Source organism: Camelus ferus, chromosome 15 (genome assembly GCF_009834535.1).
Source record: "Camelus ferus isolate YT-003-E chromosome 15, BCGSAC_Cfer_1.0, whole genome shotgun sequence".
Lineage (NCBI taxonomy): Eukaryota > Metazoa > Chordata > Mammalia > Artiodactyla > Camelidae > Camelus > Camelus ferus.
This window is the reverse complement of record NC_045710.1, coordinates 21319951-21343982: the sequence shown is the minus strand read 5'-3', so window position 1 is coordinate 21343982 and position 24032 is coordinate 21319951. Positions and strand designations below refer to the sequence as shown.

The 24032-nt window shown below is 41.3% G+C and overlaps 1 long non-coding RNA gene across 1 annotated transcript; it reads left to right on the top strand.

Annotated features, from left to right (window-relative positions):
- Positions 1-290: 290 nt before the first annotated feature.
- LOC116668926 lies at positions 291-23004 on the top strand. The gene is made up of 4 exons (XR_004326218.1): positions 291-562; positions 9502-9675; positions 16859-17033; positions 21428-23004. It is a non-coding gene; the product is annotated as an uncharacterized LOC116668926 (long non-coding RNA).
- Positions 23005-24032: the final 1028 nt, after the last annotated feature.

Here is a 24032-nt window from a genome sequence, read left to right as displayed (position 1 = left end):
TGAGATCATACGGTATTTGTCTTTCTCTGTCTGACTTATTTCACTTAGCATAATGCCCTCAGGTTCATCTATGTTCTTGCAGATGGCAGGATTTCCTTCTTTTTATGGCTGGATAATATTAATATGACATTTTCTTTATCCATTCATCTGTTGATGGATGCTTAAGTTGTTTCCATGTCTTGGCTATTGGAAATAATGCTGCAATGAACATGGGGGTTCAGATATCTCTTTGAGATAGTTATTTCATTTCCTTTGGATATATACTCAGGAGTGGAATTGCTGACTCATATGGTAGTCCTATTTTTAATCTTTTGAGTCATCCCTATACTGTTTCCCACACTGGCTACACCAGTTTACATCCCCACCAACAGTACAACAGTTCACAGCCCGGCCAGCATATGTTATCCCTTGTCTTCCCGGGGTTCTACTTCTTCCGTATGAAGACTCCGACCTTGACGTTGGAGATTTGCCTAAGCTGAGAATCAGCCTTCTCTGAAGTTCTGCCACTCTTACAGCTAAGCCCTAAGTCTGATCTTCGGCTCTGGCTATCCCCTGGCTGCAGGTAAGAATCTCTTTAAATGTTTCTAAACAAGCCTTCCAATTCTCACAAGGAGCTTGCTTAGCAACAGTCACCCAGTTCCAATCCTTATAGATACTAATTTGCCCCATATCTCCCAAACACCAGAGATGATGCCCCAGCAAGTACATCCTCTTTCATCTGCATCCTTTCCTGGTGCACCGGAAGTAATCTGCCACACCACAGCACATCAGGAGCAGTCAGTATTCCCCCTGTAACTAGTGACGGATGCATTCCTCGTCACCATCCTACCATCAAATGGTTTCTCTTCAGAGTCCCATGTTTGGAGTCTGTTTTCTAGAACCAACTCCCTTAAGAAGGCTTCCTAGAAGCAGCACCTGAAACAAGGACCCTTGTGTAGATGATTCTTTGAAGAAGTGCTCTCAGGAGAAGGGAAGTAATAAAAGCAGGGTACAGAGCAGGAGGGAAAAATTAAGTAAGAACACGGTCTCAGCTGGAGATTAGCTTCAGCCTGATCTCACAGAAGCTCTGGAGCATGAATTATACCACAGGAGTATTCAACCTTGACACAAGGGGGCCAGCCTCTTGTTTTCCTACATAGTCAGTTATTGACTGCAGGCTGCCTGAGAGTGGGGCTGCATAACCAGCTGGTAAGGCAGCTCCTATTTGGCTGAGGAGAGTCCTTGGAGAAAGAGGGAAGCCCTGACCCCTCAGCTGCCAGTGCTCACAGCAACAGGGAGATGAGCGCCCCCTCTAAGTGGGGCACTGACAGCATCCACTATAGACACAACGTAAGTACTAAGTAAAGGTTAGCTTTTTAAAAGAATACATATATGAGAATACATGCCTAGAATATCTGGGAAGGCTATGCAAGAAACCATCGCTGGAGTTGCCTCTGGGAGGAGAAATGAGACACCAGTCAACTGACACATCAACGCATTCCTTTTCATACTGACTGAATTTGAGCCAGATGTACATGTTACCGTTTTAATTTGGGGCAGGAAAAATATTACAAGCCCCGCTGATGTGCCCATGAGCTTAAGAGATGGTGTTAAGCTGCCCACAAGGGTAATTTTCCCGCAAGTCCCTGAATCCTCCCTGCCTCCAGCAGCAGAGTTTCACAGCTGATGAATTGCTCAACCTCATGCGCCATCACCTTCACAGTCACATTTAATAGGGCACACTCTGCAGTGCTCAGGGAGGCACTGTGACAAGCAGGAAATCCCAAGCCCTTGTTCTCACCGCACTTTTATTATTATTGGGGTACTCTCCATGCCTATGTAATGGCTTCCACCTCTTCAAAATGTGATAGTAATAAGGTAAAATCTGTCCTCAATAACAGACCTCAGAGGAGAGCCAAGTAAGCTGCTGCCAATAACACTGGAACAATTCTCCGTGGTAATGAGTGGAGGGACCAGGCAGCCCAGTGCTGGCAGAGGCCACAGATACTTCACTGGAGACCTGGAGCAACCCATTTCTTAGAGCCCACAGGTTCCCTATGGCTGAGACTTAGCATACTCTTTGTTACCCAGTGACATTCCAGAATTCAAGATATTTGAAATCAAAGGTTTTGATTTCCTGAGAAGGCAACTGAGTGTTCACTAGTTCAGGAATTTTGGTGCTAGAATGTGTAGCTTAAAAGTGACATTAACGCAAATCAGTGATGTAGTCAAATTCTGATTGTTCTCTTTTTGCCCCTCAAACTGCCTCCCACTCCATGCACACACACATTTTATGCTGACTGGTCCAGCTTGCATCTCCTCGCTCCTTGGCCCTTTGTCCCTGGCAGTTAGCCAGCAGGAGGCACTGGAAGAATTCCGCAGGATGGACTGAGAAAAAGATCAAGGTGATGTTCCCCTGACTCCCTCCCTGTGGGATTTCAGGATGGCCGTGGCTTTAGACTCCATCTAAGGCCATAGCTCCTCTTGGACATCTCAGCTTTCACTGAGTTCTGGGACCCTCTCCCTTCCTGCCCCTTGGGCAGGACACACTGTGTGGCAGCATAATGTATTTTTAATTTATTATATCTAGCTCCAGGGTACTTCATCATGCTCTGTTAATTTCCCTTAATCCTGATTCCAGCTTTGTAATAATCCCTTTAACTCTTTCTAATCATCTCTTCTGAATGTTTTATACGCCAAAATCCTGACTGATACATTGATGGACCAAAATTTCACTTAGGCTGAAAAGATTTAAAATGCCAGTAAGCAAATCTAGCCACTCATCCAACATAGTCATAAACCTTTCTCCTACTACTATTTAACGTAAACCCTCTTTATCAGTAAGGAGTGCTTTCAGCTGTTTTGTATCATCAGAAACTCAAGTTATAATGGCTTAAACTGCAAGGATATTTATTATTACTTAGAGTGTAGAGGTAGGCAGTCTCAGAATTGATTCTGTCACTCAAGGATGACAGCAAGGACCCAAGTTTTTTTCATCTTTCTGCCCTGCTTTCCTTAGTATGTTGACTTTAAATTGTCATGCTCATTACCTCATAGCCACTATATGGTTGCCACAACTCCAGGTGTCACAATCATATCCGAAGACAGGGAACAGTAAACAGAGGAAAAGGCGTTCTCCTTGTGAGACTATCTTTTTACCCAGGAAGAAAAAAACCTTCCCAGAAACTCCCCAATAAATGTCCACTATTGTCCCAGTGGCCAGAACTTAAGTCACATGGCCACATCTATAAGAAGTGTGGGAAAGGAAACATCTGACTTTCTAGACTTTGTAGGGGGAGTTGTCAGAAGAAAGGAGGATTGGGAATAGAAATTGAGTAGCCAACCAAGGGTCTGTCCCATTCTATGCTATAGGTGAACCTTCTACCCAGTTGTCACTCTGAGAAATTACTCATGCTGTCTTCCACTGAGAACTGTCTGTTACCTCTTCCCTATTATTTTTCTAAGTAGTAATAAACTTTGAGGCCCAACCCAAATTCTTTCAACACCTATTTATGACCCCAGTGCATCTCCCCTGATGTTCACATAAATGGTTTGGGATGGCCACCCAGAAAACTGTATGAACTATATTTTCTTACTTTCTGTATTCTTCATGCTCCAGCATCTGGATCCTCATTCCTAGAGAAAGCAAACAACTTGCCTGGGAGTGTGTTTTTTCCTATGCAACTAATCATCCAGAGCTCACCCACCACCTCCTTCAACACACACACCTCTTCCATCTGGCTCTGATGCTCTAGGCAATTTTATCTGGCCCAACTCCCCAAGGCCAGGTTCCAGACAAGTTGGAACAGCCCCTGTACCCCAGAGCCTGCTGAAAGTATTCAAACCAACCAGTCCTAAACCACTCCTCAACCTCTCTTCCTTCCCATGGAAACCACGATAAAAGCTTTTTTCCATGTTTTCTTCCCACTCCTTCTGCCTCCTGACTGAACCCGGTGCTTCCCCATGTGTCTGCTCTGTGGTACACAGTGCCCTCTCCTCTTGGGAACTGTGAGGAAGAAATTATCTTTTCAATGGCAGTCTTCTTATCTTGACCTCACCTTACCCAAATAATAACAAAACCTACATTTTATAACAAAACCCTTCTCCATGATCTACTTCCCTTAGTGAGTTTCTATTTGCCCTCTTTACCCAGGGACAAGTTCTGTGAGCATATTGGTCCTGGACTACAATTGGTCAGGTCTTACTGTCCTTCCTACAATAGGCTCGTATGTCCCATGGTCTCCCCACTAGAGCTCCTACAGGACAAACCAACCTTTCCCCGCTGGTACTGGCCACCTCTGTTTGTATAACTTATGTCAAAGACCACATGCTTGAGGTTGAGGGGAAGGGAATAAGGGGCATTATAGGAAAAGAACTTCATCTGCCCTAAAGTAATTTTATTATAACCTCAGAAATGATATACTGTCCTCATTTTACAGTGAAACTTAGGCTCAGTGCTTTCATTCCTATTGCTGCTCTAACAGATTTCTACAAACTTAGTGGCTTGAAACAACACAAAATCATTCTCTGACAGTCTAGAGATCAGAAGTCCAAAATCATTTTTACTGGCAGTGCTGGTCCCTTCTGGAGGATCTGAGGGGAAAATCTGTTTCCGTGCTTTTTTCAGCTTCTAGTGACTGTCTTGGTTTTTGGCCCTTTCCTCCACCTTCAAACACATGACTCTAATCTCTGCTTCCAATATCTCATCACTTTCTCCCTCTCTGTAGTAAAAACATCTCTCTCTGCCTTCCTCTTTCAAGACACTTGTGATTATATTTAAGGCCTGCCCAAACAATCCAAGATAATCTTCTCAATTCAAAATTCTTAATTTAATTATAATTTCAAAGTCCCTTTTGCCATATGGTTACAAGAATTAGGGCTGGGGGGTGGTGTGAGGGTGATTAAAGCTCAGTGGTGGTACACATGTTTAGCATGCGCGAAGTCCTGAGTTCAATCCCCAGTACCTCCATTAAAAAAAAAAAAAAGGAATTAGGCCTGGGTATTTTTGATGCCCATTATCCAGCCTATCACACTGTTTCACTGAGCTAAAATCATGGTGTCAATATTCCTGCACACTGCATCCTTCTGGAATCTAAGGGAGGATCCATTTCCTTGCCTTTTCCAGCTTTTAAAGGCCACCTAAATTCCTTGGCTTGTGGCTTCTTCTTCCATCTTCACAGCCAGCAGCGTATCATCTTTAGGTCTCTCACTGACTATCATCACATCTCCTTTGACTCTGACCCTCCTACCTCCCTCCCTCTTTCCCTCTTTCCCTTGGGATTACATTGGGCCCAGGAGAATCTTATCAGCAAAGTCCCATTGCCTTTAAGGTAACAGACACACACATTCAGGGGATTAGGACATGGACGTCTTTGGGAGGGGTCTGTTATTTTTGCCTACCCGACTCAGGCAGAAAGCAGCTCAGTGGTCGCTGGGGACCAGGGTGGAGAGGAGTAGAAAAGAGGGTCCTGCAAAAGAGCATGAGAAAATTTTGGGGGGTGATGTGATTATCTTGATTGAGTGATGGCTTTCTGGGTATACTATACATATATCAAAATTTATCATAAAATTGTACACCTCAAATAAATACATGCAGTAAGCTGTAAGTCAATTGTACCTCAATAAAGTTGTTAAAAAATTAAATGAGAAAATCACCTTGAGGCTCAGGGACTTTGGCCAAGTTTACAGAACTAGGCAATGGTGTAACCAATATGCACACCCAGGTCAGTTCGTCTGATGCCGAAACAGGTGCCTGTGATCAAGTGTCCTTTCCTTCATCCTCTCTTCCCTATATTTGGATTTTTTTTAAAAATGGGGGGAGGGGGTAATTAGATTTATTTATTTATTTATTTTAATGGCAGTACTAGGGATTGAACCCAGGACCTTGCACATGCTAGGTATGCATTCTACCACTGAGCTATACTCTCCCCCCAGCTAAGACTTGCCCCTTAGAGCTATGAGTACATGGTAGAGCTCAATAAATGGTCATTTCCTTCCCTTTCTCCTTTTAGGCTTACTGATTAGCCAGAGTTTTTGTTTCACAGAACCTGAAAATCACCATTTTCTTCCTAAGAGAGAGAGAAAGATACCAAATGAATCCAACAGGGTAGTCAAAAGATCTCTCCATCAGGTATTCTCAGCCAGGAATTTTTCAGACTTTAAAATGCAAATCAACACACAGGATCAGCCCTAAGTGTGTTATTCGGATCTCTCAGAAATCTAGGCTGGTTCCTTTTGTCGCCTGGTGTTGCGAGAAAATGCCCATGAATACGTAAGAGCAGGCAAGTGTGTGGAAGCTGCCCCAACCTTGTTAACAATGATATAAATAATGATTGTTGTACCCAACGTCACAAAGCCCTTTTGACTGATGTACCACACTTGGTCCGCAGTGGTGAGATAAAACAGGACAGTTCTTCCAGCTGGCCAGGAAACCCAAACCTGTTTCCAGCGTTTCCTTAAAAGAAGAAAATGTACCCATGTTTCCAGCATTTATGTAATTGTGTGTTTAGAAGACAGCATCTTCCATTCCTAGAGAAAATGTCTTGATATAAAGGTCCACATTTACAATTTCCACCAGAATTCTCCATGGGATACCGTGTCCTTGATGGGGCTGTCCTACGCTTCTGACTCAGGTTGTAGTATTCACCTGGGATTCATTTCCTCTTTCTTGATCCTTCTATCTCTCCCACCCAAGGCCAGGCATGTTAGATGATTATATTCTGCTTATGTCGGTCACCACAATTAAATTAGAGAAATAGAAATAAATAAATCAAAAGTATGATGAGAAAGAAAAGAGGCAGGTCACAGATGCTGTAGTCCTCAGTGTGTCACCATAAAGCCCTGTCCAGTTCATAGAACTACAGACAAGCTACCAACATAAAGTGAATTTAAGATTTATAGTCATGGTTTCATAAATGGTAAACATAGCAGAAAGAGCCAGACACAGTCAAGTTCCACTGCCCCAAAATCCAGGATCTGAGGCAAATTAGTTTAACTTTTCTGAGCCTCAGTTTCCTAATGAGAGTAATAAAGAGTTTGTGCCTTGTGGAGCTGTTGCGAGGCATGGACACACGCAAGAGATGCTTGGCATATAGACGTTGCTTTCTTTTCCCTTCTTCCTCTCCTGCCCACCTTTATCTAATTTGGCTTATGAAATTGCTCCAGCTAAACGCCTCAGGGGAGATGAAAATGTGAACGTCAATCAACCTAGAAAGAAAGTGCTAGTACGCCACGATCCATGGCGAACCATTAGTCCTCAAAAGCACTGGGAGTAGGCAGTGTTGGCCTGCAGCCACGTTTTGGCACTGAATCATGTCCTGTTTTGCATTGTTCCTTAATTGTTTCAAGTCATTTCCCCTCTCTGGGATTCAGTTTCTTAGCTAGTTCAAGCCTGAGCTTGGATAAGATCCTCTAGTTCTTCTCAGTTCCTTCTACCCATATACCTCTACTTGTATAATAAATACACAGAAAATAGTCATGGTGATGGAGAGCTAAGCAAAGCCCTTATATTTAGAGCAAGTTCTCTCCAGCATGAGGTTGATGCAGAGATCGGGGCTGTGCCTGGAACACTCACTATCCTAGACCAATGTAGTACAAAGTCATCTACCACACTCAATTCCCACCCCCTCAGAGAGCATCTGATGACAAAAGAGGAATCTCTGGGCTCAGGCTGTTCAAGACCAGAGTTCAGAAGAGCCCTGTTACCATCAGTCTATCATCAGATATTTGCAGCTGCTGCTTCCCATAAAGTAGCTGAAGTGCTCACGCTTTGTGCTTACTCCCAAGAACTGCGGTTCTGAACTTTGGCTACACATTAGAATCACCCAGGGAGCTTTTAAAACAGCAGAGGTTATAATTGTATTGGTTTGGGGTGGGGCCTGGGCACTGATATTTTTTAAAAGCTCTCCCGGCAATTCTAAGTGCATTCAAGATTGAGAATCATCGATCTAGGACAGAGGCTGGAGTGCAGTTGTTGGGGCCTGTACCTGGGTTTCTGAACACACCTGCAACAGCACAGCCATAGGCCTGATGGAGCCCAGTTGAAAGAGTGACTATACCTGAATCCCCAGTATTTAGCATGGGGCCTCTCCTGTAGTAGGTAGGCAATAAATGTTTGTTGGACAGATAAATGTATGAATGAGCAAATAAACATGAGATACTAGGGTGGAAAGAGTATTGGACCAAAGGCCAGAAAACTATGTTCTCAGTTGCAGTATTATGATTTATAATAATAAATATGTACTTGGTCTTCATCCCCGTTTCTGGCACCACTTCTAAAACACTTTGAATTTCCTAAGTGAAGAAAGCTATAAAGATGTCTTTTGTTACATTAACGAGGTGATTTTTGGAAAGCACCTAGGTCACCTAAGGATGGGGGATGGTTGCCAGGGGAACCAACCTGGTGAATAGAGGGTTGGAACTTTCAGTCCCACCCCTCAACCTCTGGGGAGAGGGAGATTTGCTGGAGACTGAGTCCAATCACCAATGGCCAATGATTTAATACATCATGCCTGTATAATGAAGCCTCCCAAAAATCCAAAAGGATGGGATTCAGAGAACTTCGGGTTCATGAACACGTGGCGGTGTGGGGAGAGTGGCACCCTCAGACAGCATGGAAGCTCCACATCCTTTGTCTTTTGCTTCTCCTCCATCTGGCTGTTCTTGAGTTATATTCTTTTATAATAAACTGGTAATCTAGTAAGTAAAGTTTTTCTCTGAGTTCTGTGAACCATTCCAGCAAATTAATCGAACCTGAGGAGGGGATCATGGGAACTCCGATCTAGAGCCAGTTGCTCAGAAACACAAGTAGCAACCTGGACTAGTGATTAGCAACTGGCATCTGAAATGGGGGCGGCTGGGCTGTCTTGTGAGGCTGAGCCCCTAACCTGTGGGATCAGATGCTATCTTCAAGTGGAGAGTGTCAGAATTAATTGCTTGATGGCTTGATATAACCACATCAGACCCACCCTGATCCAATCACTATGTAAAAATGGGCAATTATTTTCCTTAAGCCTCAATTTACTCTCTTGTGATGCTACTTGCTTTATTGTATTCACAACATCATTGTGAAGATAATGTATGTAAGGGTGCTTTCCATATTTGTGCATTGTGTAGTTTTAAGAAATTTTTAGAAATCAAACATAGCAGTCATCCTAGCCAACTGCGTTTTCTAACAAAACTGGAAACAGGTGGATTAATACAGAAACTGTGTGGAGGCTGTCTGGGGGGTCCAAGAGGGAAGCAGATCCCCCTACTGCAGCAGAGTTAATTCTGCTCCCCTTAGCTGGAACCCAGCATGGCTATTCTTCCTGGGGATCTTGAAGCCATGCTGGCTGCCCCATGTCCCTGCAGCTCGAGCAGGCCACCCTGCCTGGGCGGTCCTTGGTTGCCCTTGCTCCCAGCTCCCTGGTTCTCAGCACACTGTTGGCCCAAAGTAGATGCTCAGAGGATGAACAAATGATTATGTCTGGACTTCTGCCTCTGATTGAAGTTCTAATGTGTGCCTGTCTTTTGCTTTGTCAGCTCTTTGGCCACCCATTTGATGGCTGTGGACTTGGTTTCCTGAAAGGCGCGTGAATCTGCTAGCTTCTCAGTTTGGATGTCCCCACCTACCACATGGGAGAAGCATCTGCCTCACCACCCACAGCTCTGTGGGCCCCACACCAGCCAGGCCAGGCCTTGGCCCTCCATGAAGGGGTATTTGGAATTCAGACAAAACATATGGTGTTTGCCTAGGATCTTGCTGTTTTTATTTATGTTTTTAAATAACTTGTTTTTCTTATTATTACAAAATAGCACATGTTCATTTGAAAAAAATTTGGAAAAACCAGGCAAGCAAAAATTAAGAAAGTACAAATCTTTCATAAATCCCTCAGTCTAAAGAATTGTTATTTAGTGTTCCTAGTGTTGGGTATGCAGTGCACACACATGTGCATGGACATACACTCATACGTATTTAGAAAAACGGGGTCATCCTGGACTTAGTGATTTGTAACCAGCTTTGTTCACATAACAATGTCTTGCTGACTTACACGGTCATCTTGAACTATTATTTATCCCCACCCCGCAAAAATCCACTTCTGTTGTCATTAGTTGCTTACAGTTGTTTACAAAATGAGCAACATAACTCAAAATAACCCAAATCAGTTGGCAACATGGAGGTCTTTTCTAGTTAACTGATAATCTGTGCTTTGACCAGTGGTGTCTGCTTGGAGAGAAACCCTACATCCCATAAAATGTTTGTTTCATCAAGAGCTCCAGGGCTCAGGCTATAATGGAAACAAAGAGTTTACTGAGCAGCCATAACCTTAAAATTGCTACAGTTTCTATGAAACTGGAAAATTCCATCGCCACGGCCAATGTCAACAGCACAGGCAAGAAAGGAATGTAGGAATTCAAAGGAAGGGAAGAATTTGATTAAGAGAGGCTATGGGTAACTGGCAAAATTTCTCTGAAAATGAACAGAAGGTGCTGGCTTCCAGCATCAGCAACCAGAAATTAGATTATGGGCACTGACCCTCCCTGGAGCAAGTAAGGCAGCAGGCATGTACCACGTAATTGTGCCTAGGATAAACCTGGGCTAGCTTTCAGGTTCTGGCAGCGATGCAACTGGCTAACAGCTTCCTGGGAAGCCCCCCCACCCCCCACCTTGAGGCCTGGTCCCCCGATCTTACTCCTCTGCCAAGTGCCCACGTGTGCACACCTCAGGGCACCTCCTATAAAAGCTACGCCTCAGAATGAGAAGAATGATGGCTGGCGGAGGGGAGAGCGTGAAGGCTTGTGGGGCGAGTGATAGGAGTCAGACAGAGAAGAGAGGCGGTATCGCTCCCATTACGCAGCAAACAAGCAGAGGTTGCATTCAGGTACTTTCTAGGGCCATCCCCCTCACCAAGAGTACTGCAGAAGCCTCTGAACTGGGCTGCCTTGCTTCCTGACGCCATTTTTATGATCCATTCACCAAAATGCCACCTAGGGTAATGTTCATAATCTGTCTAACTATATCCATTCTTGTTTAAAATGTTCTCTTCTGATATTTGCAAAAGGCAAGTACTACCTGCACATTGTTTAAAAACTGAATAGAACCAAAAGATCCATAATGGAAAACATCAGTCACTTGTTCCTCCTCCCCACCACCCCTGCCCTAGCTCTGCTACCAGAGGCAACTACTTCTAACACTTGGGGTTTTGAGGGGGGAATTATTCTGACATTTAGTTCCATATTTCTAAATATTATTCTTTTATTGTTATTTCCTGACCCACCAATTTTAAACTTTATAACTGTCTCCTTTTTACGTAGATGAGGATTATTTTTTAATTTCACAAACATTTTTCTGAGGTATCCTGGACAAAGAATAAATTGCACATATTCAAAGTGTACGATTTGATAAATTTCAACATAGGTCCATCCATGAGACTGGTGGAAGAAATTTTCACGTGCTGAGGTATGGGGAAGTCATTCTGGCTTATACATGATTTGGCTTGAATTTTATGCTAACTAGAACAGCCTGTCTTATGGCCTGTCAAATATAGATTGTACATCTGCTTTAACCATTAAAGAAAAGAATGCATCTAAAAATCAAAATAGAGTAATTGTGGTTCAGGCATTCGAAATGGAACCTGGTGGCCATTGTAGAAGCGGTTTCAGACATGTTCCTGATCACTGAGAACTTGAATTTTCCAAATTGTATCACGCTGAAGGGCACCAAGTGTTTTGAAGACAAAATCTGCTGGCAGCTACCAGCTGCAACCTTATGGCATTAAGGTTTCCCTTTGTAACTATGCAGTCATTTTGGATCCCAACTAATCCTTGCTTAACAAACCCCCTTATTTCTTACCAGTTCCAATCCTAATTCTTGACAAACTACTTATGTAACTTTGTAGGTTCTGACTATATAAGCCTCCCCTATTTCATAGTCCATCAGAACAAGTGCTTCTTGAATCTGCTCCCCAGATATAGCCCTCAGTTTGGCTTAAATAAAACTCTTCTCTGTTTCTATTTTAGATTGCATATTGATTATTTGCATTAACAAAACCATCACCACAATCAAAATCATAAACATGTCCATCACTCCTAAAGTTTCCTCATGCCCCCTGTCCATCCCTTCCTCCGACTCCTTCTACCACTCCAAACTTCCACCTCCAAACCCACCATCTCCAGGAAACCACTGATCTGCTCTTTGTCCCTATTGAGTGGTTTGTGTTTCCTAGAGTTTTATATAATAGAATCACATGGTATGTACTCTTTTTTTTTTTTTTTTTTTGGCCTGGCGTATTCCATTCAGCATAATGATTTTGAGATTCACCCATGTTGTTGATTGTGTCAATAGTTTACTCCTTTCTGTTATTGAGTAGTATCCCATTGTATGGGTATACCACAGTTTGTTTATCCATTTATCTGTCAAGGACATTTGGGTTGTTTCCAGTTTGGGGCTGTTACAAAATAAAGTTGCTATGAAGATTCCTGTATAAGTCTCTGTACAAACATCTGCTTTCATTTCTAGTGAGTACACACCTAGGAGTGGAATACCTGAAATTTATGGTAGGTATACATTTAACTTTTTAAGAAACTGCCAAACTGTTTTCCAAAGCGGTTTTATCGTATTGTATTCCCACCAACAGTGTGACAGTTCTAGTTCCCCCACATCTTGGCCAACATTTGATAGGTCTATTTAATTTTAGTCATCCTGACATAGTAGTACCCCATTGAGGTTTTAATTTGCATTTCTCTAGTGGCAAATGATGTCAAATATCTTTTCATGTGCTTATTTGCCATTCTTATATCTTTCTTGGTGAAGCATCTGTTCAAATGTTTTCTTTTTCTTTCTTTCTTTCTTTTTTTTTTTTTTGCAGGAGAAGGAAGGATTTATTGTTACTTGCAGCAAGTAAGGAGAACATTGGGGATATTTCCCAAAACAGTATCTCTTGCTCATTTTTTAAATTGGTTTCCCCCCCCATACTATTGAGTTTGCAGTGTTTTTCATATATTCTAGGTACAAACCCTTTATCCAATAAATGGTTTGCAAAGATTTTCTATGTGGTTTATCTTTTCATTCTTTTATTAGTATTTTTAGAAAGAAGAAGTTTTAAAATTTGATGAAGTTCAATTTATCAACTTGTGCTTTTAATGTTCTGTCTAAGAAATGTTTGCCTAACCCTAGTCTACAGTTTTTATACTATGCATTCTACTATAGAAGTGTCATAATTTTACCTTTTACATTTAGGTCTGTGATCCATTTGAGTTATTATTTTTTGGCACATGGATATCCAGTTGTTCCAGCCTTATTTGTTGAACAGACTACCTTTTCTACACTGAATTGTGTTGGTAACTTTGTTCAAAAGCTGTTGGGGTCTATTTCTGGACTCTGTATTCTGTTCCATTGATCCATCCAACTATCTTTACACTAATGTCAAACTGATTTGATTACTATAGCTTTATAGTTAGTCCTAAAATCAAGTAATATTAGTCATTTAACTCTGTCCTTTTTTCAAAGTTGTTTGGACTCTTCCATGTCTTTTGAATTTCCATTAAAATCAATTTGTCAATTTCTACAGACAATTCCTGCTATGATTTTGATTGGAATTACATTGAACCTGTACATCAATCTGGAAGAATCAACACCTTGAAATGTTAAGTCTTCTGACCCTTGAGGATTTTACATTTTTGCCTCTTTACTCCCTTCTGAACCTCCTACTTCTATTTTCAGTAACATCAATAATCAATCAGTATTTTACATAATTACACAGAACCAAGTAGTATACTAAAAAAAAAAATGTTTTGAACAGCTCTATGGTTTTTCTTAAGTTTACAATTGCCTCATTTTTATTTCTATAATTTTCCATAAACAAATTTCTAATTCTTTTTTTTATAGTTCATCAAATAATCTAACTTGTTAACCACTCTATCAGATCTGCTTCTGTTTTGATAATCTCCTCTAAGAATCCTCCATTTTCCTGGATTCAGAATAAGTCTACCACATAGCCTTCCCCCTGTGTTTTCTTTTGGCTACAGTTCTGGGGTGGACCTACTATTTCCTGTGTCCTATGTTGCTTCTTTTTGGTTTACTTTTGAATTGGGTGGAGTACACCTTAATAGTAACTTCCTAACAAAAGGTATGTGGGAGGTAAGCTTTCTGAATGTTTGCAATTCCTCAATACATCTTTATTCTGCCTTCACACTTGCCTAGTTATAGAATTCTAGAATAAAAATAATTTTATCACCAAATTTTGAAAAATTTATCATATTCTAGTTTCCCAGTTGGTGTTGATAAATCCAATGACATTCTGTGGGTCTTTTAAAATTCACTTTTTTTCCCAAGCTCAATGGGATATTTTAATCTGGGCATTTATATTATTTAGTTCCAAGGAACTTTATTGCATTATTTGGTTAACAATTTCCTTCCTTTAAATTTATTTGTTCTCTTTTTACTGGTAGTATTGCCAGATAAAATACAGAACGTCTAGTTAAATTTGAATTCCAGACAATCAACAAATAATTTTTTAGTATAAATATGTTCTGTGTAATATTTTTAGCGTAACTATGTTCCATGTGATATTTGGGACATATTTATTGTAAATAATTATTTGTTGTTTATCTGAAATTCAAAATTAACTGGGCATCTATATTTTTATTTGCTAAATCTGGCCAACTTATTTACTAAAATTGTTATTATCAGATATTAATATCAGAATCTTATTATCAGATTCATACTATCAGATCTTCTGGCTGAAGTTCATTTTTTCCCTTATATTTTATTGTCTTCTTAAATTTTTCAAGTGTATGAAATATTTCATTAACTTTACTGCAAGGGAGATAGGTAGTTTGACCAGGGGTGGGGGGGGCGGGGAGGACTCCAATGTACAGAGGTAGTTTCTTCTTTTGTTTCTTTAGCCATTTTTTTCTTCCTTCCTTCCTTTTTCTCTTTCCTTTCTCCCTCTCCTCCTCCTCCTTTCCCTTCCACTCCCCCTCTCCCTCCGTCTCCTTCTTTTTGGTTCTTTGGAGATGCCAGACTTAATAATGCTATATTTGATTTAAGGGAAAAAAGAGAGAGCCAATTTCCTTGTTAATGAAGTCTGTGTGGAACCTCTGAGGTTGCCACTATCCTTGAGGTTTTCAAAACACCTAACCCTGGAGATCACTTCCTGCAATCCAAAGTCACTCCTCCAAACAAGACAAGAGACTGAGACTGAGTAAAGTGACCTCCAGGGAGTCCTGGAAACAGAGACTTCTCATATTGAGAACAAGTTCTCTATGGAGTAGGTTTGAACATTCAAGCACACTATTGCTCCTTAAAGTTGTTGTACACAGGAAGTGCACCCCACACACAGCACACAGAGACTCAGGAAGGAGAGAAGCATGTTTGGGGGCTGCCAACATTTACCATTACTTCAATTTGTTTTAGAGAAGTGGAAAGTTCCAGTCTGTCAGAACACCTTCATGGGGACAAGGAGACAGAATTGGAACGCTGAGTTCTGAAGTGATACAATTACTTCACAGATACTATCTGGCACTAAGCTCTCGGGTCCCAAGAGATGGTGTCAGATTGACAGGAGTAAATAGAAAAAGACAGGGTGGAACTCTGGAAGATTTCAGGTGTAAAAAACAAAAGCATCAGGCATTGCTTCTGAAAATCAGAGAGAAGACAGAATAAAAACAAGCTATGAAATTATCTGTCATTTGCACTGATATGTAAATAACCAAACAGTTGTCTCCTGATTCATCAGACTCCGAAGCATACAAAAACAAAACCCAAAATAATCCTATCAGAGAGAATCTGAACATGAGACAGGGCGCTGAACATAAACAGAAGCAATTCTACAAGTGATGAAGAGATGGAGGACTCAGATAACATGTGCAGGAGTGTTCTCTTCGCAAGACAGACAGCTCTGGCTCTAGATAAAGAAGACAGGGTAGTTACTGCCTGGGATCGGCCATCGAGATAAAGGCTGGTGGGGACACAGGGAAATTACAAGCAAAATACTGAAGCTTATTGAGGGTCTCTGCCAGAAAGACTGGAGCTCAGAAAATACAGAGCTTGTGACTCACGTATCAGGGCCTGAGATGACAATGGCTTTGAAGGTTAGGTCTGAGGGGCAAGAGGAAAACTGGCACCAGCTGACCATGGATTGGCCTCAGGGCAGGAAATAAAGGGGAGCAATAAAACCAAATGTTTCAAGGTAGGAAGAGATTGTTGGTGATGAACTGCCGGAAAGAGATTTGGGAGAGCAACATTTTATTACTTTCGGATGCTGACAGCCAATGTATCATGTCCAAGTTTCCCGGTCGTAGAGTAACAACAAAGGCAAAGCAATAATAAAGGACAAAACAATTAAATAAAAAATACTTATTTTATTTAGTTACTACGATCGGCCGAGGCAGGTGTGCTGCCCAGCAAAGAAATGGAGACCAATGTGATGGAATAAATGGGAAAATGTGTGAACCAAATAGGAAATCCTATTACACAAAGCAGGACAGAGGAAGACAAGGGCTTAGAATGGGTAATTTGAACAAGGAATAAGAAAATTTTCTAAGACATTGGAAAATTGGAAGCATTCAGGGGTCTTGGTTCTTTTTCAGAAAAGAATGCTATTGTTCTTTATTGCTCTGTCTGTGAACACACATGGGGGCTCATAAGCCAGGGATGACTCAGAGGACTCAGTGATAGTCCTGCCAAATGCCACAGAGGAATTCAGCTTCTGACATCCCAAAGCTTTGTAGTTCCCATGCGAGGACATGGAGGAATCAACTCTAGTAGTGTGGAATTTTTAAATTGGCCTTTTTTATTCCTGGAAATTAAACTAGTGAGATTTCACACTGTCTTGAACTCTGCATGCATCTGACTTGGTGTTTTCTAGATTTTGACCCTCATGCCTTTTTCATTTAGGTTTTTGCCAGACCCCTGGCTAGATGCTGGACATGGTTTTCCTACACAAGCAGTAGACCCCATGCTTCTAAACCTGCCTTCCAGATTCTGCTCTCAGTAGCGCATTGCTGTCCTATTCCAGGATCATCAATTCAGCATCTCCAACGCCAGTGAATGTTTACCGGATCACCACCAGGTATAAGACCTTTCTCTTTGCACTCTGAGATAGGAGAAAAATTACTTAAGGCTGGGGAAAAATATATTTGCAAACAGATACTTCTTCCATGTTTCACAGGAAATCAAAGACCTCTTCCTCCTTTTGTCACCATCATCACCAGCATCACCACCCAAAGAGATATTGAGTGCTTGTGGCTTGACTGGGCTAAGAGCTTTAACACATTATGTGATCTTTATCTCAATACTATGAAGAAAGCACTCAATACTATGAAGAAGCACATCCCCTTTGTACAGATGAGGAAACTGAGGTTTAGTTTGTCCAAGACAAAGCATCTGGGGAGGGCAGATCTGACAATCAGATCCTGAGCCTGCATTTATCCATTAGGCTCACTACTGCTTATAATCTTCTACTTCTCCACATCTTATTTTTCTTAGCAAAAAAAAAAAAAAAAAGTTAGGAATTTCTCTACAGGCTTAAGATGGGTATACAGTAGATGCTCAATAAATGTTCAATTTAATTGAAACAAGGAAGACCTGAGCTCACTGGTGCTCACAGTTGCATTATAAATCCACCAGCCCCACAGATTCTGCCTTTGAGGGTTTTAATATATACATATATTTTTTAAATTGAAGTATAGCTGATTTGTGTTAATTTCTGGTATACAGCATAGAGATTCAGATATACATATATATGTGTATTCCTTTTTATATTCTTTTTCATTATAGGCTATTACAAGGTATTGAATATAGTTCCCTTTGCTACACAGTAGGACCTTGTTGTTTACCTACTTTATATATAATAGTGTCTGCAAATCCCAAACTCCCAGTTTATCCCTCCCCACTCCCTTTCCCCTCTAGTAACCATAAGTTTTCTATGTCTGTGAGTCTGTCTCTGTTTTGTAGATAAATTTATTTGTGTCCTTTTTTTTAAGATTCCACATGTAAATGATATCCTATGGTATTTTTTTTTCCTCTTTCTGGCTTACTTCACTTAGAATGACATTCTCCAGGTCCACCCATGTTGTTGCAAATGATATTGTTTTATTTTTAGGGCTGAGTAGTATTCCATTATATATATACACAACATCTTCTTTATCCAATCATCTGTTGATGGACATTTAGGTCCATGTCTTGGCTATTGCAAAAGGTGCAGCTATGAACATTGGGGTGCATGTATCTTTTCCAATTAGAGTTTCCTCTGGATATATGCCCAGGAATGGGATTGCTGGATCATAGGATAAGTCTATTTTCAGTTTTTTAAGGAATCTCCATACTGTTTTCCATAACGGCTGCACCAAACTGCATTCCCATCAACAGTGTAGGAGGGTTCCCTTGTCTCTACAGAGGCTTTTAATCTTGATCACTTCCTCTTCAGCTTGTGTCCTACAATTACCCGGCTAGTCTTGTGCTGTGTAAAGCAACACTTCTCAAGCCTCAAGCCCAGACTGAGTGTGACCCACTGTGGGGAGAAGCATGGGGTAAATTCTCTCTACTGGCAACTCAGTATTTTACCTGAAGCTGCAGAGGGAATGCTGAGGCTTGGATGTAAGAGGCCAGCTTGACTCGGTGTCCTGGCACCCTTAGTGATTGTTGTGGAAAAAGCTGAATCCAGAATGAACATCTGCCCAGGCTAGCCAGAGAGGAAACAGAGCTTTGGGTTCACTAATTAATAGCTTTTTCATCTGCATCAGATGACTCCATCTTAGCACCGTGGCTTGAAGGCAGGAACCTCAGAGCCAGGATTCACTTTTTACACGTTTCCTAGGTAGTGCTAATAGGTCGCTGTACCTGCCAGCGCAGGTCCCATCCTGTCTGGCTGGGGCTTTTAGAATAAGAGGACCCCACATCTGTCTGGGCTGACTCAGGGCTAACTTATTCTTCCCTAAAGATGTGGGCATCAGACCTGGAGGCCTTTCTAGCCTATGAGTTTGGGGAGCGGGGCCCACACATGCTTCTCAGGGGAGCTCAGATGATCTCACCTGTGATGTACCAGAGTTCTATATTCTAGTGAAGGAGACTTACAATCACGTCTAGCTATGTAATTTGTGGGGCCGCTTGTTCAAGCAGCAGGAAAAAGTGCTGTGAGAGGTACAAAATTATCAAGTTTTTCCATGCTTTTTTTCCTGCAGTCTCCTTTTTGTCTTGTCGTGGCCCTTTTTATTTACAATATCATGTCATTCCAAGAAAATGATCATGTAAAAATTATCTGCATGAATTTTACCATTCATCTTTATATTGTGCAGTGTCAGTTTTAAATGCAAGAGCCTTTAGCTCTCAGGTGTAATTGTGAATTACATAATGCATATTTCATCGCTCATACTGTATATCTACTTAGGTTTTTTTCCAGAACAGTGGAAATGATGCATAAAACTCGTTCAACTGTTTTAATTTCATTTTTCAATACATGACATTTTACCAACACTCTGTCTTCAGGTTACTGATGGGTGAGGAAGGACTAAAAGGAAAAAGAACTACCGGTTGCCCTATGAGTCCCTTTCCTTCTGTGTCAACGTGTGTGTGTGTGTGTGTGTGTATGTGTGTGTGTGTAGGGCTGACAGTCCCCAGAGGCCACCCCCAGAACTTGCTCTGAATGCAGAAACAAGGAAAGCTATCATAGCCTTTCCTCCTCATGTTACTTCCCTGCACTATATAAAGATTGGGTTGGAATGTGCCTTTCTAGAAGCATTGTATATTTTAAAAGAACCACAAAACCTTTGACCCTTTTTCCACTTTGTCTTTTCCATTATGCTTCCTCGTAAAAGAGAGCTCTGTAAGCCTTGCAGATGTTCATTAGAAAAGCTTAGACCCAGAATATGTGCTCACTCCTGGGGCCCAGGGGTATAGGAATTACAGAATTCTCAATTAAACACAGTCTGTATTTGCCTTTGCGGCAACATGGCAACATCATTGGGGTAATTCTGGAGGATGTGTGCTGAAGTGTGTGGGTGGTGAGTGCGTGTTGTGTCTGGGTGAGGTTTAGATGGCGTGGGTGACATTTGTTTGTGTGTGTGTATGTGTGTGTGTGGTATTTGTGGCACATGTTTTGTGTGTCTGTGTGATTTGTATGTAGGGTTTGTGGTGTGTTTGTCTATGTGTGCCATGTGAAATGAATACTAGTTTAAGTTTTCTCAGCAAACTTTTCCTCTGGGCTGGAGAGCACGTATCTTTTGCTTTCCCCTGAAACGCCAGTCTGTCCTCATGTTCCTCTAAGTAAAATAACATGCAGCCTTTTGACATTCACAAACAAAACCCAGTGGTTTTTATCTGAGTCAAGTGCTCCCTGGGGCTTTGTTTTTTTTTCCCTTCTCCTTCCTGTAAATCCATTTTATGCGTTGGAGTTAGAAGATGACATCTTGTTACATCATGTTAGACAGCACCATAATTTTTTCCAGCAAACCATTTCCAATCTGGCGAAGCAGACAGAACTGAACAAAGACAGACAACCCCGCATAAATAAAGGATCAGCTCATGGCCCTGCGGGACGGACTCAGAGGGGCTTTGTCCCCAGATCCCAGGCCGACTTGCCATTTTAAGTTTTAACTCTGAAGACTGGAATGGAGAAGCCTCTCTGGGCTCACAGTTCCCCTGCCTCGCAGTCTTCCTCCGCGGGAGGGGAGGATGCCTGCTGGGGGAGGGGTGCCCTATGCAGGGGGAGGGAGCAACCCTGAAAGGCTGATGCTTCGCCTGAGGTCCTTTCCATCCTACGCACAGGTCAGGCCTGTCTTTTGCTTTCTAGCTGCAGCTGCTATTTATAGTACTGTTTCTGTTTGCCATTCTGCCTGTGACCCCTGTGGTCAGCTCAAGTCCTGTTTAAAAAGAGCTGTTCTATGCTCAAGTTCAAGCCCACCACTGCAGCTTTCCTTCAGCTGTCTGCCATCTGAAACACAGAGACAAGGGTTCCCCAGGTGCCCTCCCCACGCCCCGGCATGCCATGTGTCAGACTGGGTGTCTGGTTTCCCTCAGCCCTGTCCTGCATCTGTATCCGCAGCCTGTGCTGTGGTCAGAATTAGTTCTGGGTGGGGAGTTGTGCTGTGTCTCTTCCATCTTATTGTGGGTGACCTGCCAGAATATTCCTTCTAAACATCTCATCATGTGAGACTTTGGCCTGAAAATAATGACTGGCTCACAAGCTGTACAGCTGAGATAACTAAGGCACAAAACCTTAGAATCTATAAAATCTATATATAAAAAAAGAAAAAAAAAAAACCAAAAAGAATACTGTTCTTAGAACCAGATGATCCAGGTCTGAACCAAAATTTCAAGCTGTGTGACCCTGGGCTAGTAGTGAAAGTCTCAGAACTTCCCCTTCCTCCACTCAGAGAATTCCTGCCTCCCAGGGATGTGGTGAAAACTGAAAGGAGACCATGCATGTGTGCAAGTGGTCTGCAAACTTCCCTAATTCTGTGATTTCAGCTCACACTTCTCAAAAGAACATGATGAGAAGTGAAGATGGGAAGGAATTAAGATACTCTGAAGATAATAAAGAAGAAGACTCCTGGGTGTGACGCAGTCACCCAGCCAAGACAGGTGAAAACGGATTTTTTTTTTTTCATTAAAAAGTACTCTGAATTGAAACTTAGGATGGCATTAGTATATACTATAAATTTAATACAAGTCAATAAAGATTCATTTAACACATACTACATGGCAGTCAACATAGCTGACACCAGAGATACCAAGAAAAACAAATAATTAAAACAGGGTGGTCTTTTGTTACAAAAATAGGGAAAATAGATCCATGCAGAAGCAAAGAGAATCCAGAACTCAATCTCACTCTGTAAGTGACAAATAAGAGAGTAAGAAACGATTTCTTTAGCAACTACACTATCACTGGCCATAAATTTGGAAAATGATTTATTTAGATCAATACTTTATATCATATCATACAGGAAACTCCAGTTGTGGTAAGAATTATATATAAATAGGCAAATTGTAGGGCAGAACTACCAAAAATTCAGCATAAAGGCTTTGCCAATTTTGAAGCACTAAAGGAAGTCATCAAGACTGACAGGCACAAATAAATATTTTAAGAGCTTTAAAATAATGGACAATGTTAACTCTAATATAAAATGCCAAGAGAAGGCTGGAGAAAAATTTTATCAAGCATGGCAAAGAGTATATGCTGATACTTTATAAGTTACTCATTAAAAACAGAAAACAAAACATTAAGATCTCCATAGGTGAGTAAGAAAAGACGGAAACTAATTTACAAGAGAAACTATTAGATTGCCTATAAACTGAAAGGAAAAAGTTCATATTTATACTTAAATAAATGTAGATTAAGCAACATTGAAACATCAATTTACATTGTTAAATCGGGAGAAATTAAGATAGAATGTGATCTCTAATGCTGGTCAGGTTGCAAGTGACACTGGAGAGCCCTATGTTACTGGTGGCGATCTGAATTGTTATAATCCATTCTGATAGTAACATGACAATGTATCTCAAAACCCACAAACATATTTGCACACTTTGAGCTAGACAGTGCCCCCCTAGCAGTTTATCCCAAACACAGAAATCAACAAGGAAAAGCTGTATGATCGATGTTGTTTCAGTTTTGTGTAAAAATCAAAATTGATAATAAATTAAATGCTCACCAAAAAGGCACAGTACAGAAAAATATGGTGATTATAAAGCCTTTAGAATACTACGCAGGACTATAAATGGAGCATATCCTTTAAAAATTGTGTATCACTATACTGTACACCTATAACCTATACAACATTGTATACCAACTATACTTCAATTAAAAATACATCTTGCATAAAAAAGAATACTATGCAGGTATTAAAATAATGATAATAAAAAGCTGATGTATAGAAAATGTGTATGATAAAATGACAAAAATGGGAATATGAAATTTAATATTGTATCAATATAGTTATTATAATTGATGTAGAATGAAACATCTGTTTTAACAAAACAAGAAGATATGGAAAAGTATGAAAATATTTGTATTAGGGTATTAAGCTTGTAACTTTTTCAATTAAAAAAGTTTCCCTAATTTTGCTGTATTGATTTTTATTTTGGGAAAAAAATACGAAAAAGAAGAAAAAAACCTCCCCATTTTGACTGAACTTAAATTCTGGGAATATTCCTAGCCCAACTCTTGCGACAACTATTTTGACCTGCTCCTTGTAGACAGATCCCCCCTCGCCCATCCCCAACTCTACTAGGGGCAAACTCCAAATTCCTGGCTGCCAAGTGGCTTTCTGATGTAGATTTTTGTGTCAAAACTACCTTGGCAGAATGCAGGGTAGAAATGAAAGAAATGTTTTCTTCCAGTCACAGTGGCTCCCAGATTTCCTCTTTGTATTCTAGAACAGCATCTCTCTTGGCCCCACCGTGCCCACTGAGAACGCACACCTCCACCTCCTGGACTGCACTCAGCTCTTTCTCTAGAGTGAGAGGAAGGCGAAGACTAGCCGACAGCAAGTACACAGTCTCCACGTCTGTAACTAATTGGAATGGCTGACAGAGACTACCAGGGGGAATGAAGTGCTTTCCTTCATTCTTCTCCCCTTCCATTTTCTAGTCCCCTTTTTAGGACCACCCCGAGTCTCTGTTCTTTTCTGTAGGCTGACCCTATTTTCACTTGCAACTCAAGTCAGCATCTCTTAGTGCCACACACGGTTCCAAGCCCATGGCTTACAAAGATAAGTCATGGCTCCTGGTTTCAAGGAACTTGACATCCAGTGGGAAGACAGATATTAAGCCCAAATTTTCCCTATTTAAATATGCTGAGTCCCAAGTCTGACATCTGAGAAACATAAAGAGGATGCAGGCCCAATCTGGAAATTCAGAGATGTTGTGAGTCAGGGTTTGCTAGACAAAGAAGGGCGAGGTGGGATCAGGTAGGGTGGGGTGGGAGGAGGTGGAGGATGCTGGAGACAGAGGCAACAGCATTAGCTAAGACCAGCCTGAACAATGCGAGCATGGTGGGCTTAAGGAGAAGTAATTTTCACCTCTCCGCTGCTTTTAAAAAAGCAAGTTATTTCAGTGTCAGAGACAGGATCCA